The sequence below is a fragment of the Mustela putorius genome, unplaced genomic scaffold (genome assembly GCF_011764305.1).
Source record: "Mustela putorius furo isolate JIRA1106 unplaced genomic scaffold, ASM1176430v1.1 tig00003870_pilon_pilon_pilon, whole genome shotgun sequence".
Taxonomy (NCBI): domain Eukaryota; kingdom Metazoa; phylum Chordata; class Mammalia; order Carnivora; family Mustelidae; genus Mustela; species Mustela putorius.
The window spans coordinates 79010-102029 of record NW_025422022.1 but is presented as its reverse complement, the minus strand read 5'-3'; the positions used below and the strand labels follow the sequence as shown (position 1 = coordinate 102029).

Sequence of the window (23020 nt, the reverse complement as noted above, 5' to 3'; positions counted from 1 at the left end):
TACCTTGGTGGCAATGACTCATTAGCACAAGTGAGACAGAAATGGAAGAGATCAAAACCCATTATGTGATGATGATTGTTGAAGTCCCTGAAATATCATCAGGCACTAAACTGTGAATTAAGCTCCAGTGAGCTGACGGGAGCTCACTGCAGTAAGAAAGTGCCGCCTCGGGACCCCTGGGTGGCTCAGTGGGTTAAGCCGCTGCCTTCGGCTCAGGTTATGATCTCGGGGTCCTGGGATCGAGTCCTGCGTCGGGCTCTCTGCTGGGCAGGGAGCCTGCTTCCTCCTCTCTCTCTCTCTCTGCCTGCCTCTGTGCCTACTTGTGATCTCTGTCAAGTAAATGGATAAAATCTTTAAAAAAAAAAAAAAAAGAAGAAAGAAAGTGCCGCCTCCACTGATGATCTCAGAAAACGGGGTTGGAGGGAAACTTGTATAGGGCTCTGGGCCCTGGAGTGGAGCTCTTTGAGGCTGGTCTTCAAGGCGTGGAACTGCAACCTGTGTGACATACGAGTTTAGGATCGGTGGATGCAGTGAAATGAGCGTCTTGAAGTAAGTCTTGAGAAGTAAACCGTTGCTTTAATAAGTGAGTTATTCGCCAAGGTGAGCAGACTATTTGCAAGAAATCGATCACAAACAGTGAAGGTAATTTTTTTTATTTACAGCCTGTTCTTTCCTGGGTAAATGTCCCTGGAACGACCAGCCAAATCATGTCCTCCCAAGGCAACCTGCAGTTTCAGTTGAGCCCTGAGACAGAACTACTGCGTAATGAGCACCTACTAAATGCCAAAGACTTCTTACCTGTTTTTGTATATGAACATAGGTATTGGTATCCCCATTTATCAACAAGGAAACAAGTCTACAAGATAAAAATTTGCAAAGTCCTTCTGGATCAATTATCTGAAGAAAAAGATAGCAAAGCATTTCTTATCTGACAGAAACAGACTGAGGCAAGTTTAAAGGTTTTCACCAAAGTCCACAGCCCTTTGGGATGATTCTTGGATCCTGCTGAAAATGTGAAGTTCCTTTCCTCCAACCTCTATCTAGACTCTTTTCTTTCTTTTTGATGCCCCTTTGGATTAAGAAAAACACAGTCCCTCCCTGAGAGATGTTCACAATGTGATTAACTATTTTAACAAGCTAGTTCAGTGTCTACTCTCTACCTACTTGTAAGATGAATGCTACCGCCTCCTTAAAACCCAGCACTTCACGCCCAGCTTTGTGCTCAGGACATTTCCTCTCCCCGTGGAGCCCTGCATGTGAGGCGTGAGAAGCGATCACATTACTTTCCTAAGGAATTAAATGGGCTGAGCACTGTAGCAACTTTTCTTTCCAGTATAATCCATCAAAAACATGGTCTAAATCATGATAACACTAAGTCCCAAATTTTCAAAGTAGGACATGAAATTATATCTCAGTGACTTCCTTGACCCAAAAGAAAAATGCAAAGCTGGTCTTACTTGGTTTATCTTCTTGTTAATCATGACAGAGGAGTGTGTTTAAAACACCAAGTAGAATGCCATTTTTCAACTTTTCCTCACAACGTTAGATGTCCCTTGAACTACAGTATTTATTTAAATCATCAACTCCAGTGACCTTGCTCCCTATATTTATTATGCTTTGGATGAAATAATATTGTAGGAGTTCCTATTTTTCAAATTCCATGCTACTTACTATAAAATATACACTGGATCTATCACTATTTTATCAATCCTTTCATGACTTTGAGATCATAAATGGGTTTGCTTTCAAACCTTCCTTTTCTGAGAAAAATAAGATAAACTCTTTTTCATTTACCTTGGAAAGTGCTATTTTCTTTGTCTTAAATATACAGCTCAGATTCGTTTCTTTTTAATAGAATTTTCTGTTTTCCTTATGCCTCGCCTGGACAATCCTCTCTCAAAAACAGAACTGCTTTTGGACAAATGTTGACTACCACAGATTTAAAGGTGATATAATTCTCTAACCATGAAAGGGAAGATTTTCCTTAATTCTTAACAATAACAGCAGCAATAAAACCAGAAGCCTTAATAATATATTTCACCATATTTTCATAATAAAGATGACAATGACATTTTCTTTTTTTTTTCTTTTTTTTAAAGGTTTTATTTATTTATTTGACAGAGAAAGAGAGTGACCACAAGTAGGTAGACAGGCAGGCAGAGAGAGAGGGGGAAGCAGGTTCCCCGCTTAGCAGAGATCCCGATGCAGGGCTGGATCCCAGGACCCTGAGATCATGACCTGAGCTGAAGGCAGAGGCTTAACCCACTGAGCCACCCAGGTGCCCCGACAATGACATTTTCAACTTAGAACAAATTATGTATCTATTACTGTGTTAGACCAAATATGGCCTAAAATAAATGGAATAGGATTTACCCTTCTTTCTTTTACAAAGATTATAGTGGCTGTATTCATTTTAGTGGGGGTAAACTTTATTTATAAAACTAATATAATAATGTGAACACAGGCATGATCTATATTTGTAAACTACTAGTGACACTGAAGCTGGTTGAAATAAAAATAGTTATATTTTGCCTATCAAGATTGGCAAATAATTACAGCAGCTGATACACCTATAATTTCTACCATGTCTGGCCTAGAGGAGCTCTTAAAGATTTTTTATTTACTTATTTGTTCATTTAAAAGAGAGAGTGCGTGGGTGTTCACAAGCAGGCGGAGGGAGAGGGGCAAAAGGAGAGGCAGAAGGAGACTCTCCAGCATGTTCCATCCAAGCCAAGTGCAGAGCTCCACTTGGGGCTCAATGCAGGACTCCATCACACAACCCCAAGATCATGACCTGAGCTGAAACCAAGAGTCCAACGCTTAACCAACTGAGGCACTCAGGCACCCTATCCTAGAGGATCTCTTTAGGACTAAATGGAGTCATAGATTTCGGGCTATGATTAATGTTATGAAGAGCAAGTTATTGAAAATGTGATGTCTTATGACAGTGTTTCTCATTTTTTTTTTTCATAGTCACCCCTCTAAGGAGCCTTTGTAGACCTTTTTTCATAATCAATACCCATGAAATTTCATACCACAGATCTAGTGTTTATGGACTAAATGTAAACATCTTTGACTTATTCATAAAAAGAGAAAGATTTTTTTCACAATCTCCCCCACACCAACCAAAGAACAAATCTTCACTCCCTTGAGGGCAATATTATTTCAAATTTTGAAATTTTTTTTAAGATTTTATTTTTTTTAAGTAATTTCTACACCCAATGTGAGGCTTGAACTCAAAACCTGGAGATCAAGTATCTATACGCTCTACCAACTGAGCCATCCAGGCATATGTTAAAGTATAAAGAAAGATAACAAGCCCCAAATTCCCACTTGGAATGAGGTTTGTCCTACTTTTCTTGAATCAGAGCCTCAAGAATGGGCCTAAAGTAGACGAAATCCAAAATGATTTGGGGGGGTCTGGGTGGGGAAAGAGAAATCTTCAATTTTAAGCTGATTATTTTTCCTGATTAAAAAAAGAATTGTTTTTATCTACTAACAGTGAGTCTCTTGCTGCCTGAAGGAAATGTTGACTTTGGTGCTTAGCTGTAAATTCGATCACTCCACCCACTTGCTCATTATCATTCATTAATTCACTTACTGACTTGCTTGCCCAGCAAACTCTGTCTTAGGAGTTAAAGAGGCAAAAATAAATAACACTCAGCTCAAATTTTCTCACCCACCGATGAGACCACAAATTTTGGAAGTAATTATTTAAAAAGTAAGTATATGTACATATTCTAAAACACCTAGACTGTCTAAAGAAAGTGTATTACTGTTTATAAGGAAGAGACAATGATTATGAATCATAGCCCAATTACACTGTGTGTGTAGACAATTCCATTCTCTTGAATCAGCATGCAGAACACCAACCAAAACCTAATTTTGGCAATCCAAAAGTGTGTTAATAAATCTGCCTTAAAACCAGTTTGCTAAAGTTTAAATTACAACTTTAAAGTGCCCATAAAGAGGATGGAGAGATGGTGTCTTCTGGTGGTCAGCTTCTGCTTTGAATGTAATTAGTTCAACCACTTTAAGTTTAAACATTGGTTTCCCAAAGAGGGACAGGCATATATTTTTAGTTTTTAAGCCAGTTGCCTCCTTTATTCATTTTTCTCTGCAGCCAGCCTTAAACCTCAGACACCATTTGCTTTAAGAGTTCACCTTAACATCCATGATGTAGTGGGAGTCCTTGCAGCTTTGGCAAGCACACGGTTCACTGAAAAGCAACTTTGCACTAGCACACCATTTATTTCTGAAATGTTGGCAAAACTGAAAGAGGCTCTAACTCCACAAGGGGCAACATTTTTCTTCAGGAAAATTGTCAACACAGGTGAAACAGCTGTGTGCAAATTAAGAGAAATTAGCTATTGAGTCAAATTCCTCTAGTTCAGGGATGATGTCCATTGACATAAACATATTCTAAAGTAATAAAAAGTAGGGTTTCCCAAATGAGATCCAGGACACCGATGATAGCATTTCTGTGATCTATTGTCCATCTGAGAATGAAAGGGGGAAATCACATCATTTCTAACTATTTGGCTCTTCCCACTCTTGTTAACATGGGTATGGAGCTCTAGCAATTAAATGGTGGGAGGATGGTCAACACAGATGGAGACTGGAGGCCACCAAATAGGGAACTGATGTCTAACATTTTCCCAGAAGTTTTCATTGCCAAGCTTACTAGATAGGCTCCATCTTTTCTGTGATTTAATAGCTGCAAAGAGTATGGATACTGTGAGAGACAATTTTGAGGGCGTATATGTACATATTGTTAAATCTGGGGAAAAGCAATAGGAAAAGCCTCTTTCAGATGACTAAGGAAGAAAGTACAACCTTTCCAATATTTTTATCGAGTAAGTCAAGATTTTAAACTTGGCTACTGTTATGAAAAAGAAAAAGTAACAAGGGCTTGCTTTATGCCAAGGGAGGAGAAGTATAGAAAGAGGGCAGAGACAACAAAAAGATTAAAAGGCTAGAATTAAAATGGATGGTAAAAACAGGTAGCAAGAAATTAGAGTGTGGTCCAAACAATAAGAGCATCTTGGGGGTAAACAGTTTAGACCAGCATTTCCCAAAAGATATGCCCTGGACCACAGGTCAATTATGGGTAGAAATGCATATTCATCTCTCACTTGGTATTTACAACTTACTTACTTCTAGAAGAAATTCTCAATATGGGGTATTCCACTGCTCACTGAAACAGACTGACTATTCATGGCAGATGTCAGTTGTGACATCTCCTGAAAGCTCATTATTAATTTTTAAGAATTTGCAAATGGGTTTTTAAAGAGAGCCATTTTAAAAAAACATAAATTATATGCATTTACAATTAAATAAATTTTAAAACAAAAGTAAAAGCCCATTTAGTGATTTTTTAAAATTTCAGTTATATTTTTCCATTCTAGAGTTCCATTTCAAGTAAGTTCACCACTTCCTTTTGGAACATTTTCATAAGAGTTTCTCTGATACCTTTGTCATATAAGTCCAACATTTGTGTCATCTCACTAGCATCTGTTGATCACCTTTTGCCACAAAAAAAAGAATCTTTTTTTTAAAGATTTTGTTTATTTATATGACAGAGAGAGAGAGCACAAGCAGAGGGGAGGGCAGGCACAGGGAGAGGGAGAAGCAGGCTTCCCACTGAGCAGGGAGCTTGACTTAAGGCTTGATCTCAGGACCCTAGGATCATGACCTGAGCCAAAGACAGCTGCTTAACTGACTGAGCCATCTGGCACCTCAAAAGTTGAGATTTTTCAAATCCCTTATGCCAAGTAATTTTGAGTTGTATCCTAGACATTTTGACTCTTATAAGACACTGGGTCTTGTTTCGATATATGGAGACTTAACATTTATATTTAGCAGATAGTCAACCTGTGTAGGTTCAGGCTGCAAGTTCCCACCTGCCATCTTTGCTTTGTGATTTCCATTTTCAAAACCTTCACAGTATTATTTGGATCTGCCCTGCATACATGCTGCCCAGTGACTCGTCTGAGACCTAGATGGTGGCCTATCTGCTTATTCAGTTCTCAGAATCCTTTATGTGCTGATTAGAATCAGATTCATCCACGTGTAACTTCGAGGTGAGCCCAGGATTTCACAAGCAACTTTACAAGGTTGGTTTCCCAACCTTCTCTCTCTTTTTGTGCCCTTGTGAGTACTTCCCAGTTTCCTGGGGCCTCCCTTTTTGTCCTCCATCTAGAAAAGCTTGGACTTTAGTTATCCTCCCATAGCTATACCCACACCTTGCACCTAACAGTGAGAGAACCAGAGGAAATGGGTAGTAATCTTGCTGCCAGTTCAGTGGTACTTTGTATTCTGGGCCCCAGCAACCCACCTTCTATTACCTACTCTTCAGAGTCCCAGAGTCACTGCTCTACACATTATCTCCAGGTTTTATAGCTACACCCAGTGGTAGCTCTAGGCAGGGGTGACTATCCTCCATTATATCAGAAACCTCCCACACCTTCTGCCAACCCACCTGCATTCTGCCCTCCACCAGAATCTTCCATCGATTCCCATTTCTCTTTGGGAGAAATTCCCTGGTTTCTTTCACGAGTTCTCATAATTTATCATTGCTGGACTCCTTTACGTCTCACTCACATGCCACTGAAGTTTCCCAAGATTGTTAATACAGCTCTTAAGATGTGGTGCCCATAATATGAAACTATTAGCACCCTCAATCTGGATGCTGTAAATATTATCACACACTTTGAAGGGTGTTAGCTTTTTCAGTAACAGCATCTCATTATTGGCTTAGACTACATTTTTTTTAAAAATCCCAGACCTTTTGACTATGCATGTCAGGTATTTACTACACTACTGCCAGTGTTCTTTTCAGATGAATTCAGGAATTTAGGACTGTTAACATTATATTTTACCTTATTGGGTCACCAGTTCTTGCCTATTGAAGTAATTTAGAATTCTGATACTATTCTATATCTATTATTTTATTAATTATTTATCCTAGTCTAGTGTAAAGAGAACAGAAGGATGTTTTTACTATGTTCTGAGGAACCTGGTTAAGTGGACTTTCTGAAGTTACAGTCCGTCTCTGCATTCTGACTTCAGTTGCTAGTGCCCTCCCCCCACCAAACACAGACCCCTTAAGTTTTGTTTGAATTTACTAATCCCCAATTTTATTCTTTTTTTATTCATTATTTATTTAATTCTCTCATAACTATGAAGTTGGAGTCCACAACTGCCAGACTGTGTGAAAGAACCAAGATGCCCTTCAACAACAAATGGATAAAGAAGACATGGTCTGTATATAGAAATATTACACAACCATCAAAAGGATGGATACCCAACTTTTGTATCAACATGAAAGGGACTGGAAGAGATTATGCTGAGTGAAATAAGTCAAGCAGAGAAAGTCAACTATCATATAGTTTCACTTACTTGTGGAACATAAGGAATAACATGGAGGACATTAAGAGAAGAAAAGGAAAAGAGAATTGGGAGAAATCGGAGGGGGAGATGAAGCATGAGAGACTGTGGACTATGACAAACAAACTGAGGGTTTGGGAAGGGAGGGGTTTGGGGCATGGGTGAGCCTGGTGGTGGGTATTAATCCCCAACTTTAGATAGAGATCAGATTTTTTCCCGTGGAGTTTCTCTACCCCATGTCAAACCAGGGAAATCTCTAGACACCTGTTTCAATGTATTAAGCATTTTGTAGGTTTTTAAAGATGGAAAGATGGACGCCCTACAGGAGCTGGAGCTCTGATGCACCTACCCAGAGGAGCTTAGGTTTGAGCAGAGCAATAGGAAAGCTTTTCCAACCATGGCATGGAGTTGACCTGGTACTGAAAGAAAGGAAGAAAAGAGAAATGATGGGAAGAAGAAATAGTCAAGGGAGACAAAAGGAAGGGAAGAGAAGGAAGCAAAAATGGACCCGACAGGAGAAAGCTTTGGGTTCCACAGAGCCCACCCTTGTTCACCTCAGCCTGTGCTCTCAGTTGGGCTACCCTCTGCTCCACTCACCTGATCAAAGTTTCAATAAGAACACACAGACACAGCAAGAAATAAGCAGTGTCCTTGCAGCTTGAGATATCTTCAGACAGAGCTCCAAAAATTGCCATTGTCAGAGACGGTGAACTCAGCAGAAGGATGTCCTCTCCAGAATAAACATTTGGGATCTAGAAGAAAAAAAAAATGTGGACCACAAAGCCAGAATCCAGTAAAAGAGAAAAGTGAATCCTGGAGAGAACTAAAGAAAACATTTTTTTACAGAAAATTTCAAATGCATTCTAAAATAGAATAATGTTATAAACTTCCCTGTGCCTGACATACAGCTTCAGTAATGATTAGCTCACACCCCAGCTGATTTTACCTATACCCTCACCCATTTCCCTCCATCACCTCACCCCCCTGGCTTGTTTTGAAACAAATCTCAGACCTCATACCATTTCCTTAATAATACTTCAATACGTAGGGAGAAGACTTTTAAACTAAGATAAATTCTGCATAGAGAAGGTACATATAAATTCCATGGGAAGGTAAAACCTGAAAACAAACAAAAACAAAGCCACTGAAGAAAATCTGAAAAGCCAAGTGGGGAAGGGGGAAAATGAATTTGTTCTTAAAACTATTCTTAAATTTTGATAACATTTTACCTTTTAAATAAGACAAAAGATCCCATTACCACTCTTTTTTTTCTAACCAAACACTGCAGCAGAAATCGGACACTTAGTAGAGAAATGAGACTTATAGTGAGGAAAAAGATCTATCCACGCCATACAATTAAACATGAAAGAAACATATTTGAGCTGCCTTGGTCCGTGGTGACAACACTTTTTAAAATATATGGGCCGTGACCATATTTTTAATGTTTATATTTATTTTGCTTCGTTCCACGAGAGGTAAACTGGGATATTCAGTTATAAAACAGCATTTTATTGCTTTGGGGTAATTCCCCAAGAGAGAAAAATAGAGTTTCTACCCCCCCAGCCAAAAAAGTGATAAGTATTTAATGAAACATCTAGACCTTTCCCCTTAAAGGTTAGACATGGCTTTTCAGAATATTTTTATAAGCATCTGATTTCTTCCACCTGAATTTAGCTGATGAATCAGAGTCCGGGTATGAGTTTGGAAAAAAGGAGAAGAAATACTTGTGGCTCTAAAAACAGGATTTATTCTTCAGTACAAGGAACTGTTCTGTCAGATGAGAAATCTGTCACTAGGAAGGACCACGGGCTGCCTAAAAAAGATGCCCACTCAGAAACTATAGACAAGGGCACAGAATGTCAGATTTCAGGGGTGCCTGTGTGACTCAGCTGTTAAGTGGCTGCCTTTGGCTCAGGTCATGATCTCAGAGTCCTGGGATCCAACCCTACATGGGGTTCCCTGCTCAGTGGAAGCTTGCTTCTCCCTCTCCTACTCTCCCTGCTTGTGTTCCCTCTCTTACTCTCTCTCTCTGTCAAATGAATAAACAAACAAACCAAAAAAAAGTCAGATTTCACTCAGATTGCCAGCTAGTGGAAAGAAAAAAAGAATGAACATTTTCTATTTCACACACACACTCCATGAAGGGTTTTTGGACCACCAGAAATTTTTAATCCACTAGTTCCAGAAAAGTATAAACAAACCAGAAACAGAGGTATGAAACGTTTCTTCAGATAAACAAAGACTTTCAAGGGGCACCTGGGTGACGCAGTCCATTGAGCGTCTGCCTTCAGCTTAGGTCATGGTCCTGGATCCCAGGATCGAGCCCAGGGAAGGGCTCCCTGCTCAGCCGAGAGCCTGCTTCTCCTTCTCCCTCTGCTGCTCCCCTTGCCTGTGTTCTCTGTCTGTCTGTCTCTGTGTGTCAAATAAATAAATAAAATCTTTAAATTAAAAAAAAAAAAAAAAGATTTCCAAGCCCCTTGAGGATTTCAGCATTTCAGCAAAGGTGAAACTTTTCTTCATAAGTTCTAGACGCGGGGACCCCTGAGCACCCACCACACTGGGGGCTGTCACATCACCTGTGCAGAGTGGGGCTGATAAAAATTGTAAGTACCTGTTGTTGCAAATGTGCACTCCATTCAACGTGTAGCATTTTCTCCCCCTTCTCCCCTTTTATTTCCTGTTATGGTGTTATTTGCTGCCTTGTTTTAATACCTCTGGTTTCCATTAAATGAAAGTCAGGAGTAGAAGACTGTAAATCTCTTCATGTTCTCTACGTGGCTGCAGGGCAGCCAGTCCTCATCCCCTACCTAAGGACCTCTCCTGCCAAAGCCCACGATTCCAGCCCCGGGGGACCGGGGCCCACCCGGAAGGGGAGGGAAAGGAGGCTTTCTTGCCTAGAGCCCGTTAACCCGAGTATACTTTCTCTTTCTCGGGTTTGTTTTCTCAGCTGGTAGCACATGCTCTGCTCCAGCACCACTAGGTCTAGTGGAAAACAGCTTCCTCCAAAGTCTAACGGTCCATTTTAAAGAAGTGGTTTGGAGCTGAGAAGAAGGGAGCTCAGTCAGAGCTCCGTGCCCAGCTTTCTCTGTTTTTCTTAGGGCATGGAAATACGAGCTGTGTAAATAGTTCATATTTCACATTCCACCTGCAGCAAAACCAGCCAAAGCAGACAAGGGAGGCTCTTTAGACCTTTCTCCACATCAATTATTTGCATCTTCCCATCATTCTCTTCATTCCCCATCACCCTGCTTTTCACCCAGCACACATGCACATCCTCACCACTGTCCATATCCCAAGAGAAAATGTCTCTTCCCAGAATATTTCATCCTTACAGGTTCTTATAACTCACTGACTTCTCCACCCGCCTCCCCCCACACTGCCCACTGCTCTACAGAGCAATTGGAATGCTCTTACCATCTGCACCTAAGTGATCCTTTGACTCACGCTTCTTCTCTCTAACCATACACCAGTGGTAGCTGGACCTCAAGAACCTAGCTAGCAGCTTTCAGTTGGCAGCTGAGGAGGAGAGATCCCTGAGAAGTCACCCACCTCCTTTCTGTGGGTGTCCTACAGCCTGCCTTCTCCCCCTTATCTTAGCCTGAATGGTTCTAGAGATTCGGTTGGCAATGAGCCCCCTACCCATCACACGGGAGATGTGCACCAGGTCCCTCTCTTTGACTACAGGAAAGTCAGTGTGGTGGGGAAGTAAATGAGTAATTAGAAATGACACACACAGCAGCATTTGCAAAACCCCTCATCATGGAAGGGATGGACAAGTCAGTTCTACCTGGCTTCAGAGTCCCAAGCTGTCACTTATTCCCACACAGAGGTAAGAGCTCAGTGGCCTTCAGGGATGTCTAGTAGTGAGGTCAATGCTGGGCCATTAACCAGCAGCCCTGGCCTGAGGCTAAGCTTGCAGGAAAGGTAGCTGGTGTCAGCAATGCTGCATTCTCATTCCAGGTGGCCTCTTTCTGGCTGGAAATGGGAGAGAAGGAAAGGGAAGCATCTTTGTGCCTTGCATTCTTGAGGCTCAGTGAGACATCACAAGGAAAGACATAAGAAGAGACAAGAATGAATGGAGAAGGGGAAAAACAGGGAAAAAGGAGGACTGAGGATCCCTTGGGACAGTTAGACTGGTCTCACGTGTGGTTATAGCACCAGCTTCTAATTTCGAGTTGTCAAGATTCATCTCCCAGAAAAGTAAGAGCCGAAAAAGAACGTGCAGTATTCTTGAAAGAGACCCCACAGTATCTCCAGATGTTTTGGTTTATTCTGTGGGGAGGGGAAAAGGCCTAGGTTGAGAGAAGCAAATGTGTTCATTCCCTGAAAGAAGGAAGGTCACTAAGTGGGAACAGTTTATTCGCCTTTGGAAGTATTACATTTCAGCAGAAGGAGCCAGGAATAAGATATCATTTGTTAACTTTGCTAATCCATTAAGTATACATTGGACAACTGAGCTATTATTTGGAACTCTGTGCTATGTGTCCTCTAACAAGGAAACAATGTCCTGCTGAGTTTAGGTGTGGTGTGTGCTAAGACTACATAAAACTTTCAGCAGCTTTATGTGAAGTTGATTTTTATTTTAAGGAGCAGCACATATTGAATCAGTAGGAGAGAGAGAAACCATGGTCTTCTATCCCCTCATCAGGAAATGCATTACTAGTAAATTACTGGATACTTTAAATGGTTTATGGTGATTTTCATCAAATCAACTCCAGAATATAGGATTTGTATTTGTGTATGCGTGTGTGGTGGGTCTTCTCCTAAATGAAATACCCCAGAATCATAGAAACATTTTGAGTTAAAAGGGGTGTGTTTGTGTCCCAGATTCTCATTCTACTGGTAGAAAGTTGAGGGTGAGGGAGAGAGCAATGAATGCACGAGAACACAAGTTAATCTGGTCATAGAGCCAGGACTAGAAACATGGATGAGATTCAATGAGACCAAGCACCAATGGACAAGAACATAGAGGCATGCAGAGCCAGTGTGGTCCTCCCAGGGCACACTAGTCAAATACCCCAGTTACCCAGCCACTCCAGTGTTCTGTCCACTGTCGGTGGCTTCTGCAGCCTTTGGGTTTAGGGCAGTAGCTCTTTCTTTCCTCCACACAAATCTTCAGTGTATAGTCTGAGCAATGTTTGAGGGGTGGGTGAGCAGCAGAGGGATGGAAGCCAGAGTCCTATGCCAGGTACTGTGGAATAAGAAAGACGCATGAGGTGTAGTTCCTGGAAATCTGACCCCTTGATATCATCGTTCTGCATGACTTACAGATGATTCACACAGACTGGCTAGAACTGGCTGGTTGCATCACCCTTCCTCATTCCCATGACACAGGACAGGGCATGGCAGGTAGAGACAGAGGGTGAATTGAAAATACAGATTAAAAGGCTCCCTTTCTTTGATTCCTGTTCCCCTGACAGTAACCTGTCCTAGGTAGTGTATGACTGACAGGAGAGACAAGTTGACAGATGGAGTGAATCAGAGGCTAAACCACAATCAAGAAAGAAGGGTTGGCCCAGGGGATCACATGGTTGTTGCCAACTTAGAGGCATGCCCCAAGCCTGCAGTGTCACCAACCCCTCCTCACAGACAAGTATTCTTTTCTTTTCCTTTTTGGCCTCCCCAGCTTTTATTCCTTCTTCAGGTAACAGCACCTTCATTTTCCTATAAGGGCCCACCCTACCCTGAGCTCAACACTCAACTCCTGAAGTAGGCACAGGGCTCAGGCCTGGATTACTGGGGCAGTCATCCCACCCCACCACCCCCAGCCTCAGTGATGAGTTCTGGGGTGAGCTCATGAGTCAAGTCTGGCCAAGGAGATGCTGCCTGTGGAAGTTTGCTGGAAAGACACAGAGAAAAGCATTCTATGTCTGCTGGAATTGCCAGTCATTAAGGTCATGTAAATGCACAGCTTTCATGGCCCACCTGAGATCTGAGCCCATAGGTATAAAAGGAGATCTAAGAGCCCGAGAGAAGGGGGAGGGGGGGAGCCCAATCTCAATGACACCATCAAAGTCCCTGGATTCAGTTATGTTCAAGGTCAAATCCCAGGCTTTTCAGTGCATTTTCTTTTTGCTTGTCAACAGTTGAAGTTCTGTCATTTGATGAAGCTAAATACAGTGTTCCTCATACCAGTGTTCACCCAGAGCTGTGGGGAAGAGTAGACACATTGTGAAGCGACTGCCAGTCCTGACAAAAAAATAAGGAATGTTGGCTTCATCATGTTCCATAATGATATGAACCATCAGTTCAGGTGGGCTTCTTGGAGGTAAAAATGCACCACCACAATGGCACCATTTTGTTTACTACTTTGACCTGAGAGTCAACTGAGCTATGGTAGGAGTATATGCCAAGTATCTCTATGGAAGCATAGAGACAGATAATCTAACTGAGCCTGGCAGAAAAAAACAAGACTGCACTCAAGGGCCATTTGCTAGATGAGTGAAAAATAAAAGGAAATGCAGGCTGGGGCGGGGAAGGAAATGAAGAGCTCAGTTTTAGGGATATTAAATTTAGAACTATCTGCAGGGCAGCTAAGTGTTGATGTCCAGTTGACATGTCATATATGATTTTCTTGAGGCAGTGATGGACATGTAGGTTAGAGACACCAAGCTTGGAGTCAACACCATAGGTGAGGACGTAGCTAAAACCATGAGCACAGATGAATGAGATTGCTCACAGACCAGGATGAAAGAGAAACATGACCATGGACAGAACATGCTGGATGGTGGCATTTAAAAAGGAAGACTAGGGAGAAGGAACCAGGAAGGAAAAGAAAGAGAATGGCCAAGAAGGAGAAAGGAAAGCAATAGGAAACATTGTCACCAAAGCTAAGCAAGTAAATGTTTCTAAAAATCAAAGCAGGGGCACCTGGGTGGCTCAGTGGGTTAAAGCCTCTGCCTTCGGCTCAGGTCATGATCCCAGGGTCCTGGGATCGAGCCCCACATCGGGCTCTCTGCTCAGCAGGGAGCTTCCTCCTCTCTCTCACTCTCTGCCTGCCTCTCTGCCTACTTGTGATCTCTGTCTGTCAAATAAATAAATAAAATCTTTAAAAAAAAATCAAAGCGGGGGGGAGGAGTCAAGATGGCGGAGAAGTAGCAAGCTGAGACTGCTTCAGCTAGCCGGAGATCAGCTAGATAGCTTATCTAAAGATTGCAAACACCTGAAAATCCATCGGCAGATCGAAGAGAAGAAGAACAGCAATTCTGGAAACAGAAAATCAACCACTTTCTGAAAGGTAGGACCGGTGGAGAAGTGAATCCAAAGCGATGGGAAGATAGACCCCGGGGGGAGGGGCCGGCTCCCGGCAAGCGGCGGAGCAACCGCGCACAAAATCAGGACTTTTAAAAGTCTGTTCCGCTGAGGGACATCGCTCCAGAGGCTAAACCGGGGCGAAGCCCACGCGGGGTCAGCGTGGCCTCAGGTCCCGCAGGGTCACAGAAGGATCGGGGGTGTCTGAGTGTCGCAGAGCTTGCGGGTATTGGAACGGGAAAGCCGGCTACAGAGACAGAGCTGACAGTAAGCTCGCAGCTCCGTGTTACCTTGAACCGGTCGCAGGCTCGGTGAGCTCGGAGCGCGGCCGGAGGTCAGGCAGATGGGAGTAACTGGGCGCTGTTCTCTGAGGGCGCACTGAGGAGTGGGGCCCTGGGCTCTCGGCTCCTCCGGGCCGGAGACCAGGAGGCCGCCATTTGTATTCCCGTCCTCTGGAACTCTACGGAAAGCGCTCAGGGAACAAAAGCTCCTGAAAGCAAACCCGAGCGGATTACTCACAGGCACACTCACCCCGGCCCCGGGTAAGGGCGGTGTAATTCCGCCTGGGGCAAAGACACTTGAGAATCACTACAACAGGCCCCTCCCCCAGAAGATCAACAAGAAATCCAGCCGAGACCAAGTTCACCTACCAAGGAGTGCGGTTTCAATACCAAGGAGAGCAGCAGAATTCCAGAGGAGGAGAGAGCCAAGCACGGAACTCATGGCTTTTTTCCTGTGATTTTTTTTAGTCTTGCAGTTAATTTAATTTTTTCTTTTTCATTTTTTTTTTTTTTTCTCACCTTCGGGTAAAAACTTTTTTTTTTTTAACTGTTACCTTTTTCTTTTCTAACGATTTTTTACTAGTTTATCTAATATATATATATATATATATATATATATTTTTTTTTTACATTTTTCTTAGGTGTTTTCTTTTTTTTTAAATTCTTTTTTTTTTTTTTTTTTTTTTTTTTCTTTTTTCTTTTTTCTCTCTTCCTTTTTGAACCTCTTTTTATCCCCTTTCTCCCCACTCACGATTTTGGATCTCTTCTAATTTGGTTAAAGCATATTTTCCTGGGGTTGTTGCCACCCTTTTAGTATTTTACTTGCCCCTTCATTTACTCTTATCTGGACAAAATGACAAGACGTAAAAATTCAACACAAAAAAAAGAACAAGAGGCAGTACCGAAGGCTAGGGACCTAATCAATACAGACATCGGTAATATGTCAGATCTAGAGTTCAGAATGACAATTCTCAAGGTTCTAGCTGGGCTCGAAAAAGGCATGGAAGATATTAGAGAAACCCTCTCGAGAGATATAAAAGCCCTTTCTGGAGAAATAAAAGAACTAAAATCTAACCAAGGTGAAATCAAAAAAGCTATTAATGAGGTGCAATCAAAAATGGAGGCTCTCACTGCTAGGATAAATGAGGCAGAAGAAAGAATTAGTGATATAGAAGACCAAATGACAGAGAATAAAGAAGCTGATCAAAAGAGGGACAAACAGCTACTGGACCACGAGGGGAGAATTCGAGAGATAAGTGACACCATAAGACGAAACAACATTAGAATAATTGGGATTCCAGAAGAAGAAGAAAGTGAGAGGGGAGCAGAAGGTATACTGGAGAGAATTATTGGGGAGAATTTCCCCAATATGGCAAAGGGAACGAGCATCAAAATTCAGGAGGTTCAGAGAATGCCCCTCAAAATCAATAAGAATAGGCCCACACCCCGTCACCTAATAGTAAAATTTACAAGTCTCAATGACAAAGAGAAAATCCTGAAAGCAGCCCGGGAAAAGAAGTCTGTAACATACAATGGTAAAAATATTAGATTGGCAGCTGACTTATCCACAGAGACCTGGCAGGCCAGAAAGAGCTGGCATGATATTTTCAGAGCACTAAACGAGAAAAACATGCAGCCAAGAATACTATATCCAGCTAGGCTATCATTGAAAATAGAAGGAGAGATTAAAAGCTTCCAGGACAAACAACAACTGAAAGAATTTGCAAATACCAAACCAGCTCTACAGGAAATCTTGAAAGGGGTCCTCTAAGCAAAGAGAGAGCCTACAAGTGGTAGATCAGAAAGGAACAGAGACCATATACAGTAACAGTCACCTTACAGGCAATACAATGGCACTAAATTCATATCTCTCAATAGTTACCCTGAATGTGAATGGGCTAAATGCCCCTGTCAAAAGACACAGGGTATCAGAATGGATAAAAAAACAAAACCCATCTATATGTTGCCTCCAAGAAACACATTTTAAGCCCGAAGACACCTCCAGATTTAAAGTGAGGGGGTGGAAAAGAATTTACCATGCTAATGGACATCAGAAGAAAGCAGGAGTGGCAATCCTTATATCAGATCAATTAGATTTTAAGCCAAAGACTATAATAAGAGATGAGGAAGGACACTATATCATACTCAAAGGGTCTGTCCAACAAGAAGATTTAACAATTTTAAATATCTATGCCCCCAATGTGGGAGCAGCCAACTATATAAACCAATTAATAACAAAATCAAAGAAACACATCAACAATAATACAATGATAGTAGGGGACTTTAACACTCCCCTCACTGAAATGGACAGGTCATCCAAGCAAAAGATCAGCAAGGAAATAAAGGCCTTAAATGACACACTGGACCAGATGGACATCACAGATATATTCAGAATATTTCATCCCAAAGCAACAGAATACACATTCTTCTCTAGTGCACATGGAACATTCTCCAGAATAGATCACATCCTCGGTCCTAAATCAGGACTCAACTGGTATCAAAAGATTGGGATCATTCCCTGCATATTTTCAGACCACAATGCTCTAAAGCTAGAACTCAACCACAAAAGGAAGTTTGGAAAGAACCCAAATACATGGAGACTAAACAGTATCCTTCTAAAGAATGAATGGGTCAACCGGGAAATTAAAGAAGAATTGAAAAAAATTATGGAAACAAATGATAATGAAAACACAACGGTTCAAAATCTGTGGGACACAACAAAGGCAGTCCTGAGAGGAAAATATATAGCGGTACAAGCCTTTCTCAAGAAACAAGAAAGGTCTCAGGTACACAACCTAACCCTACACCTAAAGGAGCTGGAGAAAGAACAGGAAAGAAACCCTAAGCCCAGCAGGAGAAGAGAAATCATAAAGATCAGAGCAGAAATCAATGAAATAGAAACCAAAAAAACAATAGAACAAATCAACGAAACTAGGAGCTGGTTCTTTGAAAGAATTAATAAAATTGATAAACCCCTGGCCCGACTTATCAAAAAGAAAAGAGAAAGGACCCAAATAAATAAAATCATGAATGAAAGAGGAGAGATCACAACTAACACCAAAGAAATACAAACTATTATAAGAACATACTATGAGCAACTCTACGCCAACAAATTTGACAATCTGGAAGAAATGGATGCATTCCTAGAAACATATAAACTACCACAACTGAACCAGGAAGAAATAGAAAGCCTGAACAGACCCATAACCAGTAAGGAGATTGAAACAGTCATTAAAAATCTCCAAACAAACAAAAGCCCAGGGCCAGACGGCTTCCCGGGGGAATTCTACCAAACATTTAAAGAAGAACTAATTCCTATTCTCCTGAAACTGTTCCAAAAAATAGAAATGGAAGGAAAACTTCCAAACTCATTTTATGAGGCCAGCATCACCTTGATCCCAAAACCAGACAAGGATCCCACCAAAAAAGAGAGCTATAGACCGATATCCTTGATGAACACAGATGCGAAAATACTCAACAAAATACTAGCCAATAGGATTCAACAGTACATTAAAAAGATTATTCACCACGACCAAGTGGGATTTATTCCAGGGCTGCAAGGTTGGTTCAACATCCGCAAATCAGTCAATGTGATACAACACATCAATAAAAGTAAGAACAAGAACCATATGATACTCTCAATAGATGCTGAAAAAGCATTTGACAAAGTACAACATCCCTTCCTGATCAAAACTCTTCAAAGTGTAGGGATAGAGGGCACATACCTTAATATCATCAAAGCCATCTATGAAAAACCCACCGCAAATATCATTCTCAATGGAGAAAAACTGAAAGCTTTTCCGCTAAGGTCAGGAACACGACAGGGATGTCCATTATCACCACTGCTATTCAACATCGTACTAGAGGTCCTAGCCTCAGCAATCAGACAACAAAAGGAAATTAAAGGCATCCAAATCGGCAAAGAAGAAGTCAAATTATCACTCTTCGCAGATGATATGATACTATATGTGGAAAACCCAAAAGACTGCACTCCAAAACTGCTAGAACTTATACAGGAATTCAGTAAAGTGTCAGGATATAAAATCAATGCACAGAAATCAGTTGCATTTCTCTACACCAACAGCAAGACAGAAGAAAGAGATATATAAGGGAGTCAATCCCATTTACAATTGCATCCAAAACCATAAGATACCTAGGAATAAACCTAACCAAAGAGACACAGAATCTATACTCAGAAAACTATAAAGTACTCATGAAAGAAATTGAGGAAGACACAAAGAAATGGAAAAATGTTCCATGCTCCTGGATTGGAAGAATAAATATTGTGAAAATGTCTATGCTACCTAAAGCAATCTACACATTTAATGCAATTCCTATCAAAGTACCATCCATCTTTTTCAAAGAAATGGAACAAATAATTCTAAAATTCATATGGAACCAGAAAAGACCTCGAATAGCCAAAGGGATATTGAAAAAGAAAGCCAACGTTGGTGGCATCACAATTCCGGACTTCAAGCTCTATTACAAAGCTGTCATCATCAAGACAGCATGGTACTGGCACAAAAACAGACACATAGATCAATGGAACAGAATAGAGAGCCCAGAAATAGACCCTCAAATCTATGGTCAACTAATCTTCGACAAAGCAGGAAAGAATGTCCAATGGAAAAAAGACAGCCTTTTCAATAAATGGTGCTGGGAAAATTGGACAGCCACATGCAGAAAAATGAAATTGGACCATTTCCTTACACCACACACAAAAATAGACTCAAAATGGATGAAGGACCTCAATGTACGAAAGGAATCCATCAAAATCCTTGAGGAGAACACGGGCAGCAACCTCTTCGACCTCTGCCGCAGCAACATCTTCCTAGGAACAACGCAAAAGGCAAGGGAAGCAAGGGCAAAAATGAACTATTGGGATTTCATCAAGATCAAAAGCTTTTGCACAGCAAAGGAAACAGTTAACAAAATCAAAAGACAACTGACAGAATGGGAGAAGATATTTGCAAACGACATATCAGATAAAGGACTAGTGTCCAGAATCTATAAAGAACTTAGCAAACTCAACACCCAAAGAACAAATAATCCAATCAAGAAATGGGCAGAAGACATGAACAGACATTTCTGCAAAGAAGACATCCAGATGGCCAACAGACACATGAAAAAGTGCTCCATATCACTCGGCATCAGGGAAATACAAATCAAAACTACAATGAGATATCACCTCACACCAGTCAGAATGGCTAAAATCAACAAGTCAGGAAATGACAGATGCTGGCGAGGATGCGGAGAAAGGGGAACCCTCCTACACTGTTGGTGGGAATGCAAGCTGGTGCAGCCACTCTGGAAAACAGCATGGAGGTTCCTCAAAATGTTGAAAATAGAACTGCCCTATGACCCAGCAATTGCACTATTGGGTATTTACCCTAAAGATACAAATGTAGTGATCCAAAGGGACACATGCACCCGAATGTTTATAGCAGCAATGTCCACAATAGCCAAACTATGGAAAGAACCTAGATGTCCATCAACAGATGAATGGATCAAGAAGATGTGGTATATATACACAATGGAATACTATGCAGCCATCAAAAGAAATGAAATCTTGCCATTTGCAACAACATGGATGGAACTAGAGCGTATCATGCTTAGCGAAATAAGTCAAGCAGAGAAAGACAACTATCATATGATCTCCCTGATATGAGGAAGTGGTGATGCAACATGGAGGCTTAGGTGGGTAGAAGAAGAATAAATGAAACAAGATGGGATTGGGAGGGAGACAAACCATAAGTGACTCTTAATCTCACAAAACAAACTGAGGGTTGCCGGGGGGAGGGGGTTTGGGAGAAGGGGGTGGGATTATGGACATTGGGGAGGGTATGTGATTTGGTGAGTGCTGTGAAGTGTGTAAACCTGGTGATTCACAGACCTGTACCCCTGGGGATAAAAATATATGTTTATAAACCACCTATATCACCTAAAAAAAAAAAAAAAAAAAAAAAATATATATACACAAGCTACCTGATCAAAAAAAAAAAAAAAAAAAAAATCAAAGCAACTGGTAAAACCAAATGCCATAGGAAAACTCAAAAAAAAAAAAATAGGAAAGCTGGGAAATACATGGTGGATTTGGTGATCTGGTGGGTGGTCTCTGCCAGATGTGCTTGTGCTGTCCCTCTCCTGAAATGTCTCTCTGCCTTTTTCCAAGAGAACCTGTGTGGGTCTTTATCTTCTCTCCTTTCCCATGCCTATATCCTTCTTTTTCTCAATCTTCTTCCTGCACACTTGCATGGTAGCAGTCAGCACATGCAAAGAAATTACTCTTTTTCATACTTTCCACTTTCACTAGACTATTTATTTGCTCCTTGAGGCCAGGGATTCTGTATTAGTCATCGATTTCTTTTAAGCTATTTAGTTAACCATAATTTATATATATCAAAATGTAAGCATCTGAAGTATACAATGTATACATACAGTGTACCCCCAGCCAGAACCCACTGTACACATATCTAATGCCCCAGATGCCTACCCTGTGGCCTTTCCCAGTCAATAACCCCAAATTAAGCACTGTTCTGACCTGTGCACCATAGATTAGTATTGCCTATTTTAAACTTAATATGAATGGAATTACAGAGTATGTGGCCTTGTGAAATGTTTACTTTTGCTTAGCACGTTTGCTCACCCAGCTTGCTACATGCAGCTGTAATCTGACCCTTTACAGTGCTGTATATTGAATGGATTATGCCACAATGTATGTATTTACTCTTCTGTTATGGGACATTCAAATCATTTCCAAGAAAGCAAGGAAGAAAGCAAGCAAGCAAGCTGCTATGGACTTTCTGGCCCATGTCTTTGTGGACATAGTACTCATTTTTTGAGATATTTGCCCAGAAGGAGAAATCCTGGGTCTGTTTTGATCTATTTTTCTCAGCATCTATCACTTTGTCCCATGTAACAGGCCAATAGAGTAGTAGATACCAAATAAGTACCAAATACTCTTGAAATCATAATCAATTTTACAACAGATTCTTGTAAGAAGTTAAATTTAATGCCATTTATTGTTATCTTTGTGGTATATCACCAAATATTCTTAGATTAATTTCCAAAGAAGTATATCAAAATTTAAAGAACTGGCCAAAAGTTCAATTAACAAAAGACATAAGCCCCTCTCCTTAAATAACTCCTAACATAAGCTCAATTTAAAAAAAAAACCTATATAATTTCAATAAATAAATAGCCTTTGAAATAAATAAAACATGATATAAAAAATGGTTTTAGGAGGATTCAGGAATATCTGCTGTTTTGCCAAGGGAAAGAATGAGACACAAACTCTACTGTAGGTTGGAAGGAGCTCTGGGTCAATGCAACTATTTTTGCACAAGAAATATGTTCAGGCAGGAAGAGGGCCTCAGCAGGTGCCCCAACAAACGCCACAGGAATAATACAAGAAAAGAACCTCACCAATCAAGGAACCAAATTTGTGGAGTTTTTTGCAAGCACCCACTTCAATTTTTACTGGTTAGAATTAAATACCATGGGAAAGCTGGCGAGGCATGAGAAAGGGACTTTTATCACATGAGAACCATGCCCAGACAGTGCCAGGAGACTGCCTGCCACCTCTTTCTCTTCCTACTTTCTTTGATGGGCAGAATCTGACCACAAGCTTGGCCTGAGTTTGCATGAAAAGAAGTGAAGTCTTACCTTAAAGAAAAGATAAAAGGAACTGCAAGATAATGTGACTCCTGGTTTGGACTCAAGCCTTTGTCTTCAGTGCATCTCACTCCCTCCTCCCAGCCCCCCTGCCCAACCCTCTGCCCTAAGACAGGACTCAAGTGCAAACATGAAGTCAATAGAATTTATTGGTGTTTTTCTAGGTCTCCTTCCATCCTTTTGGAAATCTTTCCAAGAGGGGGAAAAATGACCTCCTGCCTATGCAGCTTAAACTATCAATACAATATGATTAAATAAATAATGGAGGCAGAGGGTGATGATGAGGGTGAATTCAAGGTCATTAATCCTCTGTGGCTAGAAGGCACTGATAAGAAATACAGGGAAAAGAAAAAGAAAAAGAAATACAGGAAAAGTTGAAAAAGCAATGAACACAAAGAGAGGATAGGCCTTTTCTGGCTGAGTCT

The 23020-nt window shown here is 41.1% G+C and overlaps 1 long non-coding RNA gene across 2 annotated transcripts in view; it reads right to left on the bottom strand.

Annotated features, from left to right (window-relative positions):
* Positions 1-23020, bottom strand: part of LOC101680464 — a 59074-nt gene that overhangs the window by 30708 nt on the left and 5346 nt on the right. For both annotated transcript variants that reach the window (XR_199504.2, XR_001179614.2), the window contains exon 2: positions 7987-8141. This is a non-coding gene — a long non-coding RNA (uncharacterized LOC101680464). The remainder of the gene's footprint in view (positions 1-7986; positions 8142-23020) is intronic.